The 12,162-nt window shown below is 35.1% G+C and overlaps 1 pseudogene; it reads left to right on the forward strand.

The window, feature by feature from the left end:
* The first annotated feature begins 815 nt into the window (after positions 1–815).
* Positions 816–1,570, forward strand: LOC116403939 (annotated as a pseudogene).
* The last annotated feature ends 10,592 nt before the right edge of the window (positions 1,571–12,162 follow it).

Consider the following 12,162-nt stretch of genomic DNA (forward strand, 5'->3'; position numbering starts at 1 on the left):
AGTTTATGACCTAGACATCGTAGGTTAAAATCCGATATAATGGTTATGCTCGGATGTTTCACCTAGACTAAAGATTTGTTTAAGTTAGCCTAAATAAAACCCTAAAATAGTAAGATACCCTTAAAATCGTTACAGAATACTTTAACTAGAGAGAAGTAGTGTACTTTTAAGCTTTAACGTCCCTAAGAGTTTACATTGTGAGGTCTATGTAGGGTTTTGGACCGTGCATAGGAGTGAACTCCCTTTGGAGAGTGTTTGCAATGGATCAATATCAAAGTGAATAGGGGAAGTAGTTCATAGTAAGTGGGTGAGAGATATGTGACAACACATCCTATGATCTCTTCCATTGGGTCACACTGTAAGATTCCTATAATGTGCCTGCTTGTTTGCCCTGGAGCGACGTTCCCTTCGGAAGGCTATATTATAGAATTTGGAACACCATGAACTTCATATATGGATAGGGTCTCTTTGATCAATTTTCATGTTGACTTTTCACTTTTGGGAGCATAATCATTCTTATCTCTAGGATCCAAAAATGGAGGGTTACACTTACAAGAATTACTAAGTTGTTAGTAAATTCTAACCAAACAAGCGATAACTAAGTGCTATAAGCAATATGAGATATTCGGAAGTTAGCATTTTGGCAAGATTGTCCTGGTTCAAAGGAGAAACAATCGATTACCCATCGGTAGAGGTTATTTTAAACCTTTAAAATATTGTTGCAAAACTTTATGGGCACAATATTAGTATTTCCTAAACTAGATTGGCTTCTTAAGTAATTATAATTTCTAAATGAATATGTTTATCTTTTCAGCATGAATACCTATATAGTTCAACTTTTAGTTTTCAAAAAACTTAACGGTGATAATTATGCAGCATGAAAATCTTAATTGAACACAATACTAGTAATTGATGATATAAGATTTGCCTTAACTAAGGAATGTCCTCAAACCCCGACTCCAAATTCTAATTGAACTGTTCGAGAAGCATATGATCGATGGGTCAAAGCTAATGAGAAAACTCGTGTCTACATTCTTACCAGCATGGCTGATGTTTTGGCAAAGAAACATGAGTCATTAGCCTCGGCTAAAGAAATTATGGACTCTTTGGGAAAAATGTTTGGGCAATTGTCATACTCCCTAAGACATGAGGAAATTAAACACATTTCTCAAACCGAATGAAGGAGGGGACCTCTGTTAGAGAACATGTCCTAGACATGATGATGCACTTCAACATCGCTAATGTGAATGGTGGACCCATTGATGAGGCTAATCGAGTTAGCTTTATCTTACAATCGCTTCTGAAGAGTTTCATACCATTTCAAACAAATGGGTCACTAAATAAGATAGAGTTCAACCTAACAATCCTTCTCAATAAGCTTCAAAGGCTCCAAACTCTTATTTTGAGTAAGGGAAAAGAAGTGGAAGCAAATGTTGCTACCACCCAAAAGAAGTTTTTTAAAGCATCGTCCTCTAAAAGCAAAGGAGGACCTTCTAAACCTAAAGCTCAAATGAAGAAGGGAAAGGGGAAGACTGCCAAGACTGGCAAGGGAAAGAAAGATGCAGATTAAAAATGTTTCCAATGCAACCAGGATGAGATTTGGAAAAGGAATTGCCCGAAATACCTTGTTGAGAAGAAAGCAGTTCAGCACAAGGTAAATACGATTTATTAGTTGTTGAAACATGCTTAGTCGAATATGATACTTCAACTTGGATACTAGATTCCTGAGCTACTAATCGGATTTGCTTCTTATTTTAGAAAACTAGTTCTTGGAAGAGGCTTGTAGAATACGAGATTCCTCTCAAGGTTGGAACGGGAGGGATAGTCTTGGTTCAAGCAGTGAGAGACTTAAAGTTATTTTTTGAAAATATCTACTACTTAAAAATGTTTTGTATGTACCACAAATGAAGAGGAACTTGATATCTATCTCTTGCATTTTGGATCATATGTATGAAATATCTTTTGAAATTAATGAAGCGTTCATTTTTAGTAAAGGTATTCAAATATGTTCTGCTACACTGAAAACGACTTATATAAGTTAAGACCATTTAGAGCAAACTTTGTCTTAAATACTAAAATGTTTATAGAATAGTCGAAACTTAGAATAAAAGAAAAAAAGTTTTTTCTAACGCCTATTTATGGCACTTAAGACTTGGTCACATAAATCTCAATAGAATTGGAAGATTAGTTAAGAGTGAAGTTCTAAATTAGTTAGAAGATAACTCCCTACCTCCATGTGAATCTTGTTTTGAAGGAAAAATGACTAAGAGATCTTTTAGTGAAAAAGGTTTCAGAGCTAAAGTACCTTTAGAGCTTGTAAATTCAAACCTCTGTGGACCAATGAATGTCAAAGCTCAAAGACGGTACAAATATTTCATTAGTTTCATTGATGATTATTGAACTTATGGTCATGTTTACCTAATGCATCATAAGTCCGATTCTCTTCAAAAAGTTCAAAAAATATAAGGCTGAAGTTGAGAATGAATTAGGTAAAACAATAAAGATACTTCGATCAGATCAAGGTGGAGAGTACATGGACTTATGATTCCAATACTATTTGATGGAAGATGAAATCCAGTCACAACTCTCTGCACCTAGTACACCTTAGTAGAACGGTGCATCAGAAAGAAGAAATTGAACTTTGTTGGACATGGTTCGCTCTATGATGAGCTTTGCTCAGTTGCAAGATTCTTTTTGGGAACATGCTTTAGAGATAGTTGTCTATATTTTGAATAATGTTCCCTCTAAAAGTGTTTCAGAAACACTTTTGAGCTTTGAAAATGATGTAAAGGAAGTTTATGTCACTTTAGAATTTGGGGATGCCCAACACATGTGTTGGTACATAATCCTAAGAAATTGGAACATCGTTCAAAATTATGCCTATTCGTGGGTTATCCAAAGGTGTCGACCATCTCCAAATCTGGATAACCTAAAGTTTGGATAACCAAAATCTAAAGTTTCGATAACCTACGAATATGCATAATTTTGAAGGATGTTCTAATTTCTTAAGATTTTGTACCAACACATGTGTCAGGCATCCTCAAATTCTAAAGTGACATAAACTTCCTTTATGCCCTTTTCAAAGCCCATAAGGTGTTTTTGAAACACTTTTAGAGGGAACATTATTCAAAATATAGACAGTTATCTCTAAAGCATGTTCCCAAAAATAATCTTGCAACTGAGCAAAGCTCATCACAGAGTGAACCATGTCCAACAAGGTTCAGTTTCTTTTTTCCGATACACTGTTCTGTTGTGGTGTATTAGGTGAAAAAAGTTGTAACTGGATTTTATGTTCTATCAAATAGTCTTGGAATTGCAAGTCCATGCACTCTCCACCTCGATTTGATCGAAGTATCTTTATTGTTTTACCTAATTCATTCTCAACTTCAACCTTATATTCTTTGAACTTTTCAAGAGGATCAGACTTGTGATGCATTAGGTAAACATGACCATACCTTGAATAATCATCAATAAAACTAATGAAATATTTGTACCCTCCTCGAGCTTTGACATTCATTGGTGCACATAAGTCTGAATGTACAAGCTCTAAATGTACTTCGACTCTGAGACCTTTTCCACTAAAAGATCTTTTGGTCATTTTTTCTTCAAGACAAGATTCATATAGAGGTAGAGAGTTACTTCTAACTGATTTAGAAATCCACTCTTAACTAATCTCTCAATTCTATTGAGATTTATGTGATCAAGTCTTAAGTGCCATAATAGGCATTAGAAGTAACCTTTTGCCTTTTATTTTGAGTTTCGACTGTTCTAAACAATTTAATATTTAAGGAAAAGTTTGCTCTAGTTGGTTTTAACTTATATAAGTTGTTTTCAAGTATAGCAGAGCATATTCGAATATTTTTATTGAAAATGAACATTTCATTAATTTCAAAAGATATTTCATACATATGTTTCAAAATGCAAGAGATAGATATCAAGTTCCTCTCATTTGAGGTACATACAAAACATTTTTAAGTAGTAGATATCTATCTTCAAAAAATAACTTCAAGTCTCCCACTGCTTCAGCCAAGACTACCTCTCCCGTTCCAACCATGAGAGTAATCTCGTGTTCTGCAAGCCTCTTCCAAGAACTAGTTTCCTAAAACGGAAGCAAATACGATTAGTGGCTCCTAAATCTAGTATCCAGGTTGAAATATCATATTCAACTAAGCATGTTTCAACAACTAGTAAATCGTATTTACCTTGTGCTGCTTTTTCTTTGCTTTCTTCTCAGCAAGGTATTTCGAGTAATTCCTTTTCCAATGTCCATCTTGGTTGCAGTTGTAACATTTTCCTTTATTTTTACCTTTCTTTCCCTTGCGAGTTTTGGGAGTCTTCCCCTTTCCTTTCTTCTTCATTTGAGCCTTAGGTTTAAAGGGTCCACTTGTGCTTTTAGAGGACGATCCTCTAAAAAACTTCTTTTGGGTGGTAGCAACATTTGCTTCCACTTCTTTTTCCTTACCCAAAGTAAGAGTTTGGAACCTTTGAAGCTCATTGAGAAGAGTGGTTAGGTTGAACTCTGTTTTATTTAATGACGCGTTTGTCTGAAATGGTATGAAACTCTTCGGAAGAGATTGTAAGATAAAGTTAACTCGATTAGCCTCATCAATGGGTCCACCGTTCACATCAGCTATGTTGAAGTGCATCATCATGTCTAGGACATGTTCTCTAACAGAGGTCCTCTACTTCATTTGCTTGGTGTAAATATGTACAATTGCCTCGTGTCTTAGGAAGTACGATGGTTGCCCAAACATTTCCTTCAACTAGTCCATGATTTCATTAGTCTTGGCTAAGGACTCATGTTTCTTTGCCAAAACATCAATCATGCTGATAAGAATGTAGACACGACTTTTCTCATTAGCTTTGACCCATTTATCATATGCTTTCCAAACAGTTCAGTTAGCATTTGGAGCTGGGGTTTGAGGACATTCCTTAGTTAATACGAATCTTATATCATCAATTACTAGTATTGTATTCAATTGAGGTTTTTATGCCGTATAATTATCTTCGTTAAGTTTCTCGGAAGCTAAAACTTGAATTATAGAGCTATTCATGCTAAAAAAATAAACATATTCATCTAGAAACTATGACCACTAAAGAAGCTAATCTAGTTTAGCAAATACTAATAATGTACCCATCATTATAAAGTTTTGCAACGATATTCCAAAGGTTTAAAATAACCTCCACCGAAGGGTAGTCGATTGTTCCTCCTTTGAACCAAGACAGTCTTGACCAAATGCTAACTCCTGAATATCTCATATTCCAATAGCTTTTAGTTATCATTATTTCGGTCGAGAATATACTAACAACTTAGTAATTCTTGTAAGTGTAATCCTCCATTTTCAAATCTCAGAGACAAGAATCATTATGCTCCCGAAAGTGGTAAGTCAATATTAAAACTAATCAAGGAGACCCTATCCACATTCAGAGTTCATGGTGTTCTGAATCCTATAGCACAACCTTTCGAAAGGAACGTCGCTTCAGGGAAGACAAGCAAGCGCATTATAGAAATCTCATGGTGTGACCCAAAGGAAGAGATCGTAGGATGTGTTGTCACATATCCCTCACACATTTACTATGCACTACTTCCTCTATTCACCTTGATATTGATCCATGCAAACACTCTCCGAAGGCAGTCTGCTTCTATACACGACCCAAAACCCTACATGGACCTCACGATGTGAACTCTTAGGAATGCTAGAGCTTAAAAGTACACTACTTCTCTTTAACTGAAGTGTTCTGTAACGGTTTTAAAGGTAGAACAATGTCAAAGGTCTCGAAAGTTCACATCTAACTACTGGGTGGTCTCATTTTGAGCAATATTAAAGTTTTTTGTCCACAAAAGCCGGACGATGATGCCCCAGACTCACTTTTTTAACTTTGTACCAAAATTTCGAAAAAAATATCAATGTTATAGCCTAGAAAGAAGCTACCCAACTTAGAACAATGTCAAAGGTCTTGAAAGTTCGCATCTAGCTACTGGGTGATCTAATTTAGAGTAATACTAAAGCTTTTTGCCCACAAAAGCTGGACGATGATGCCCCATACTCACTTTTTTATATTCACCCTGAAACGTAGAAAAAATTATCAATGTTATAGCCTAGATAGAAGCTACCCCACTTAGAACAATGTCAAAGGTTTCGAAAGTTCGCATCTAACTATTGGGTGGTCTCATTTTGAGTAATATTAAAGTTTTTTGCTCACAAAAGCCGAACGGTGATGCCCCAGACTCAGTTTTTTAGCTCCATTCCGAAACATCGAAAAGAGGGCCAATGCTACAACCTAGAAAGAAGCTACCCAACCTACAACAATGCCAAAGGTCTCGAAAGTTCGTATCTAACTACTGGGTGGTCTTGTTTTGAGTAGTATTAAAGTTTTTTGCCCACAAAAGCCAAATGGTGAGGCCTCAGACTCAGTTTTTTAGCTCCGTCCTAAAACGTTGAAAAAGAGACAATGATATAACCTAGAAAGAAGCTACCAAACTTAGAAGAATGTCAAAGGTCTCGAAAGTTTGCACCTAACTATTGGGTGGTATCATTTTGAGTAATATTAAAGTCTGCCCACAAAAGTCAAACGGTTATGCCTCAGACTCAGTTCTTTAGCTTTGTCCCGAAACGTCGAGAAAAGGGCCAATGATATAGCCTAGAAAGAAGTTACCCAACTTAGCACAATGTCAAATGTCACAAAAATTCGCATCTAACTACTTGGTGGACTCATTTTGAGTAATATTAAAGTTTTTACCCACAAAAGCCGAACGATGATGCCCCATACTAAGTTCTTTAGCTCCTTCGCAAAACGTCAATGATATAGCCTAGAAAGAAGCTACCCAACTTAGAACAATGTGAAAGGTCTCGAAAGTTCACACCTAACTACTGGGTGGTCTCGTTTTGAGTAATACTAAAGTTTTTTGCTCACAAAATTCGAATGGTGATTCCCCAGACTCAGTTTTTTAGCTCCGTCCCGAAAAGTCAAAAAATGGTCAATGCAACAGCCTAGAAAGAAGCTACCTAACTTAGAACAATGTCAAAGGTCTTGAAAGTTTACATTTAACTGCTGGGTGGTCTCGTTTTGAGTAGTATTCAAGTTTTTTGCCCACAAAAGCCGAACGGCGATGCCCCAGACTCAATTCTTTAGCTCCGTCTCGAAACGTCGAAAGAGCTAGGCCAATGATATAGCCTAGAAAGTAGCTACCCAACTTAAAACAATGTCAAAGGTCTCGAAAGCTCGCATCTAACTATTGAGTGGTCTTATTTTGAATAATATTAAAATTTTTTGCCCACAAAAGTTGAACGGTGATGCCTCAGACTCAGTTTTTTAGTTCCATCCTGAAATATCGAAAAAATGATCAATGTTATAGCCTAGAAAGAGGCTACCCAACTTAGAACATTGTCAATGGTCTCGAAAGCTCGCATCTAACTATTAGGTGGTCTCATTTTGAGTAATATTAAAGTTTTTTGCCCACAAAAGCCGAACGGTGATGCTCCAGACTCAGTTTTTGAGCTCTGTTCCAAAACATCGAAAAAAGGGTCAATGCTATAGTCTAGAAAGAAGCTACCCAACTTAGAACAATGTCAAAGGTCACGAAAGTTCACACCTAACTACTGGGTGGTCTCATTTTGAGTAATATTAAAGTTTTTTGTCCACCAAAGCCGAACGGTGATGCCCCAGACTCAATTTTTTAGCTTCGTCCTGAAACGTCGGAAAAATGGTCAATGTTATAGCCTAGAAAGAAACTACCCAACTTAGAACAATGTCAAAGGTCCCGAAAGTTCGCATCTAACCACTGGGTGGTCTCATTTTTTACTACTTTAGGATTTTATTTAGACTAACTTAAACAAATCCTAAGTCTAGGTGAAACATCTGAACATAACCATTATATCATACTTTTATCTACGATGTCTAGGTTATTAAACTAGTTTTATTACCTCACATCTCTCACACATGTTCACAAAAGTAGGTTAATTAGGCTAAAGAACTTATTACGATCTCCAGATAGAAGGTGTTTCGCAAACCGTCAACTTTAGAACCTCCAAACTTAGTCAACTTATATGACTTGTTGAGAAGATCTAATTAGGTGAGCTTTTGGTAACTAGTTTTACAAGATATCGACCTAATTCTACAAAAAAATGTAGATATGTTTAACCTACGTTAGCATGCAATTTATCTTTGTTATAGATTTTAAAAGTCTAATTCATTTTATAACACTTATAAAAGAACTAGGATAAACTATAACAAACAACAACAAACAATATATAACAATTCTATAAGGAAATTAATTAATATGGATTTAAATTTATTTAACTTTTAATTAAATCATATTTAATTAAGTTAAATAAATCAATAATTAATTTAATTAAATCACATTTAATTAAAATTAATTTAATTAATTTCCATATTAATTAATGAACATGCATATTATACATTATAACAATTATAACACACTTTCAATGCATGAACATGTTAACTTATGATGGGATTTTAAATTTATATGACATACTCTATGCACATGCAATATAAACGAATAATTAAAACATACAACATATGCATACTTAATTAAACACCCTAAAATCGACTGGTTTTGACTCTTAAATCTAGCTAAGAACTAAATTATTACATTAATAATTTGGTGAAGTACATTAAGGGTCCTGAAAAAAACTTGAACCGACGGAAAAAACCACCAAAGCTTCACTGAACCGACCCAAAAACCCTTGAACCAGCCCAAACCGTCAGGTTAGACCATTAGACACATGGGTTAGAAGAATTGGGTCAAACACGGGTTTGGTGCAGACTCGAGAAACAGGCCCAACCGTGGGCTATTTGCGAGATGGGCCACGCGAGAAAGGGGTCGTCTGAGGCGAACGCGTGAGGCTAGGCGGGCGCGATGCGAGGAGGACCCAAGCTAGATTCCACATGACATGCGATGGAGCAACCACGTCACATGTGGGTCTTTGGTCAGACGCATCGAGTTTTCGGGTATGGAACCTTTGATTTGGGTTTGTCTTCTTCTTCTTTTTAATCAAATTTTTAGTTTTTCTCTCACCCATTGATGAAATTACATCCGAATTTCAACTCTAAATACTCTATAAAAATCACAAACCCTTTGCAATAATAAATTAAGCCACAAACTGGGCTAATTATTATAAACAACAAACTTAATTTATTTTGCCAAAACCATAATATATCTATTTTAGTTCATCACACAGTTTATCTAATAAATTGACAAATCCACCATATGCAATTGAGTAAAATTAAGCTTGCTCTGATACCACATGATAGAAACGATAGACATGCGTAGCGAAATAAGGATCAAACTTTACTCTAACTGCATCTAAACACTTTAGTAATTAACATGCATAATAACCCTAATATAAACAAAGATGAGATTAATAGAAAAAACTTATATTTGAAGCTTTTCTTCTCTTGTATTCTCTTCACAAATTTAAAGTCGGGACTACCACTAGTGTTGACCTGCTATTCTCCGGACTTGGAATCGAGTTGTGAGACTCAAAAGTGGTAGAAGAAAAAATAGAGAGAGTTGATATCCTTTTTTTGGAGGAACCTAAGTATTAGATCCTTTTGTTGTTGAGAGTAAAAGAAGTTCTTGGATATTTTGTGTAATTCCCAATTACAAAAATTAAATCTTACCTTTTCAAAACAGAGAGTCCATTCATCTTTGCAATAAACCACTTTGCAAGCACTTACATGCAAGAGCTTCCATATCTTATTACTTGGCATTCTTAGTGGGGTAGGTAGCTTGTATGCAATAAGCCACTTGCATGTCACATGCAAGTGATAAGCTTGCCAAATCTCAACAAGTGTTAATATTTAAATTAGTCTAAGGGCAATATGATAATTTAACATTTAAATCAAATTCAAAATTTGACTTTTCAAGTCTAAAGTCAACATTTTGACTTTTTATCATTTTATCCGTCTTGACTAATTTTGATCTTCCAAGCATGAATCTGCATTCATTTTTCTAAAATTCAAATCACATTTGAATATAAAGTCAATCAAAGTTTGACTTTTCAAAGTCAAAAGTCAACATTTGACTTTTCACAACTTTGGCCATTTTCATCAATTTCGAGCATCCGAATATGAATCCGTCTTGACTAATATAGTTATCGATTAAATCACATTCAAACATGAAGCTCTATCTTAAGCTTATAATCGATAACTATATCAAATATATTCGTCGGTTTCTCTCTTTTTACCTAATTCAAACAATTCAAATTATTCTATCATAATGTTCTAAATTGATTCCTTGTGAGCTAGCGGGAGAACCTAATGTACGTATAGATTATGGACTCCAACAATCTGAGATTAACTTATCAAACTCTTTTAGACCGAGTTAATCAACCTTTGTTAACTAACAAGTCATTCCACTAAAGTCTCGTAGTTGCACTCCCCTCACTATAAATATATTTGTGTCCAAGTGATATAACTAGGGTAAGTAAGTTAATCCTTCACGGGTTGTTCATAATCTCAATTGGGTCAAAGTATCGTTTTACCTCCAAGACTACATTTTGCTCCTTAAGTTCCACGGATCCACTATTAAACAATTGGTTTAAGGTTCAATCTTTAAACGGAATCCCTCTCGAACCAATGAGAGGGTGAGGCTCCTTGTTCAATACTTGGATTCAATTCTCAAGGAAATAACCTATCTACTGCCCTAATACGGGTAGGAGAGAATTTTATTTTGCACCCTATGTCCCAAGCTATCCACCCAGTCTTACCCTTAAAATTGGAGGTTGATTGGACCAAAGCCATTAAGTTGCCATCACCTATGCAAATCTAAGGATAATTCCGTGTGAACAGAAGTTTATAGTTAGCTTAGGATTAAGATTAAGTTACATTGGATATCTATTAACGAAATAGTCAATTTTATTAAAGTCAATGGTGTTATAACCTAAAGGCGACTATTTTATAGTTCCAGTCTTATGTAAACTTTTTACATAGGATGCCTCCATTTCCATATCTCTACATGAACGATTCAAGATCACATCATTTTGTACTAACTACAAAGCGGGCCACATCCATAGTGTCCCTAGAATAAGGTGTCCAACCGTATTTGTACACTATAGACTATTTAGGCTATATACTCAAAACTTGATCTACGTTTATGTCTCTACATAGAGTTTAAGTTTATTCAATAATAGCCTCGGGACCTTAGTTTATTGGCTTTAAGATTATAGTATCAATAGAATATGATTTACAAATTACGAGTTTTAGGACATAAATTCCAACAACATGGTCCTCTCCCAAACTGAATTTTCCTTCAATAATATAAAGGAAAAAACCACCGACAAATGCTTATTTGAAGTTATCTACACTAAAGGTCCTAAACTCACTTTTAATATAGCTAACTTACCTACTGGTATGGATAGATACAAAATGAAACATAAGAGATAATGACAGAATTTCATAACCACTTAATAAAATATACAACATCATATAAAGATGAGAAGAGAAGTTCACTTCCAAGTAGGAGATCTTGTTATGACATACTTGAGAGAGAGAAAATCCCAGCTAGAACTTATGGAACGCTGAAGGATAAGAAGATTGGCCCTTGCAAAGTTATAATAAAATATGATCCTAATGGCTACGAAATTAAAGTACTGGAAGAACTGAATATCAACCCAGATTTTAATGTGACTGACTTAAAGGAATATCACACCCCAGTTGATTCCAAGCTTGCTAACCCAGCTTGAGGACAAGCCTAGTTTTAGGGAGGTGAATTATGGTGTAAACAAAGTTGTATTGTTTAGTTACTATTGTTAAAAGATTGATTGTTAGTTGTTGTAGTTAAAGATTGTTTAGTTAGGTACTTTTTGTATTTAATATTCCTTGTAAATAAAGCTCTTCCCTCTCAATGAAGGGTAGAGTACTATTCATACAAAAATTTCTTCGATAATTTATATCGGTTTTACTCTATTAGATAGTCCTAAATGAATAAACGGTTTATGAAGGTCCTTCTAGTCTCAAAAAGGAAGTTTTACTAGTTTTGGTTAACTTTATGAACTTTTGCAAGAAATTTCAACTGCTTCGAGGAAATTGACGTGACGTGCTTGCATTGCCTAAGCTGATGTGTCAGCTTCAGAATCCTAAAATAGGAAATGGCACCTAATCATTGGTTAAAATGACATGAGTTGGAGAGGTTAGAAT

The sequence above is a fragment of the Cucumis sativus genome, chromosome 5, assembly GCF_000004075.3.
Source record: "Cucumis sativus cultivar 9930 chromosome 5, Cucumber_9930_V3, whole genome shotgun sequence".
Lineage (NCBI taxonomy): Eukaryota > Viridiplantae > Streptophyta > Magnoliopsida > Cucurbitales > Cucurbitaceae > Cucumis > Cucumis sativus.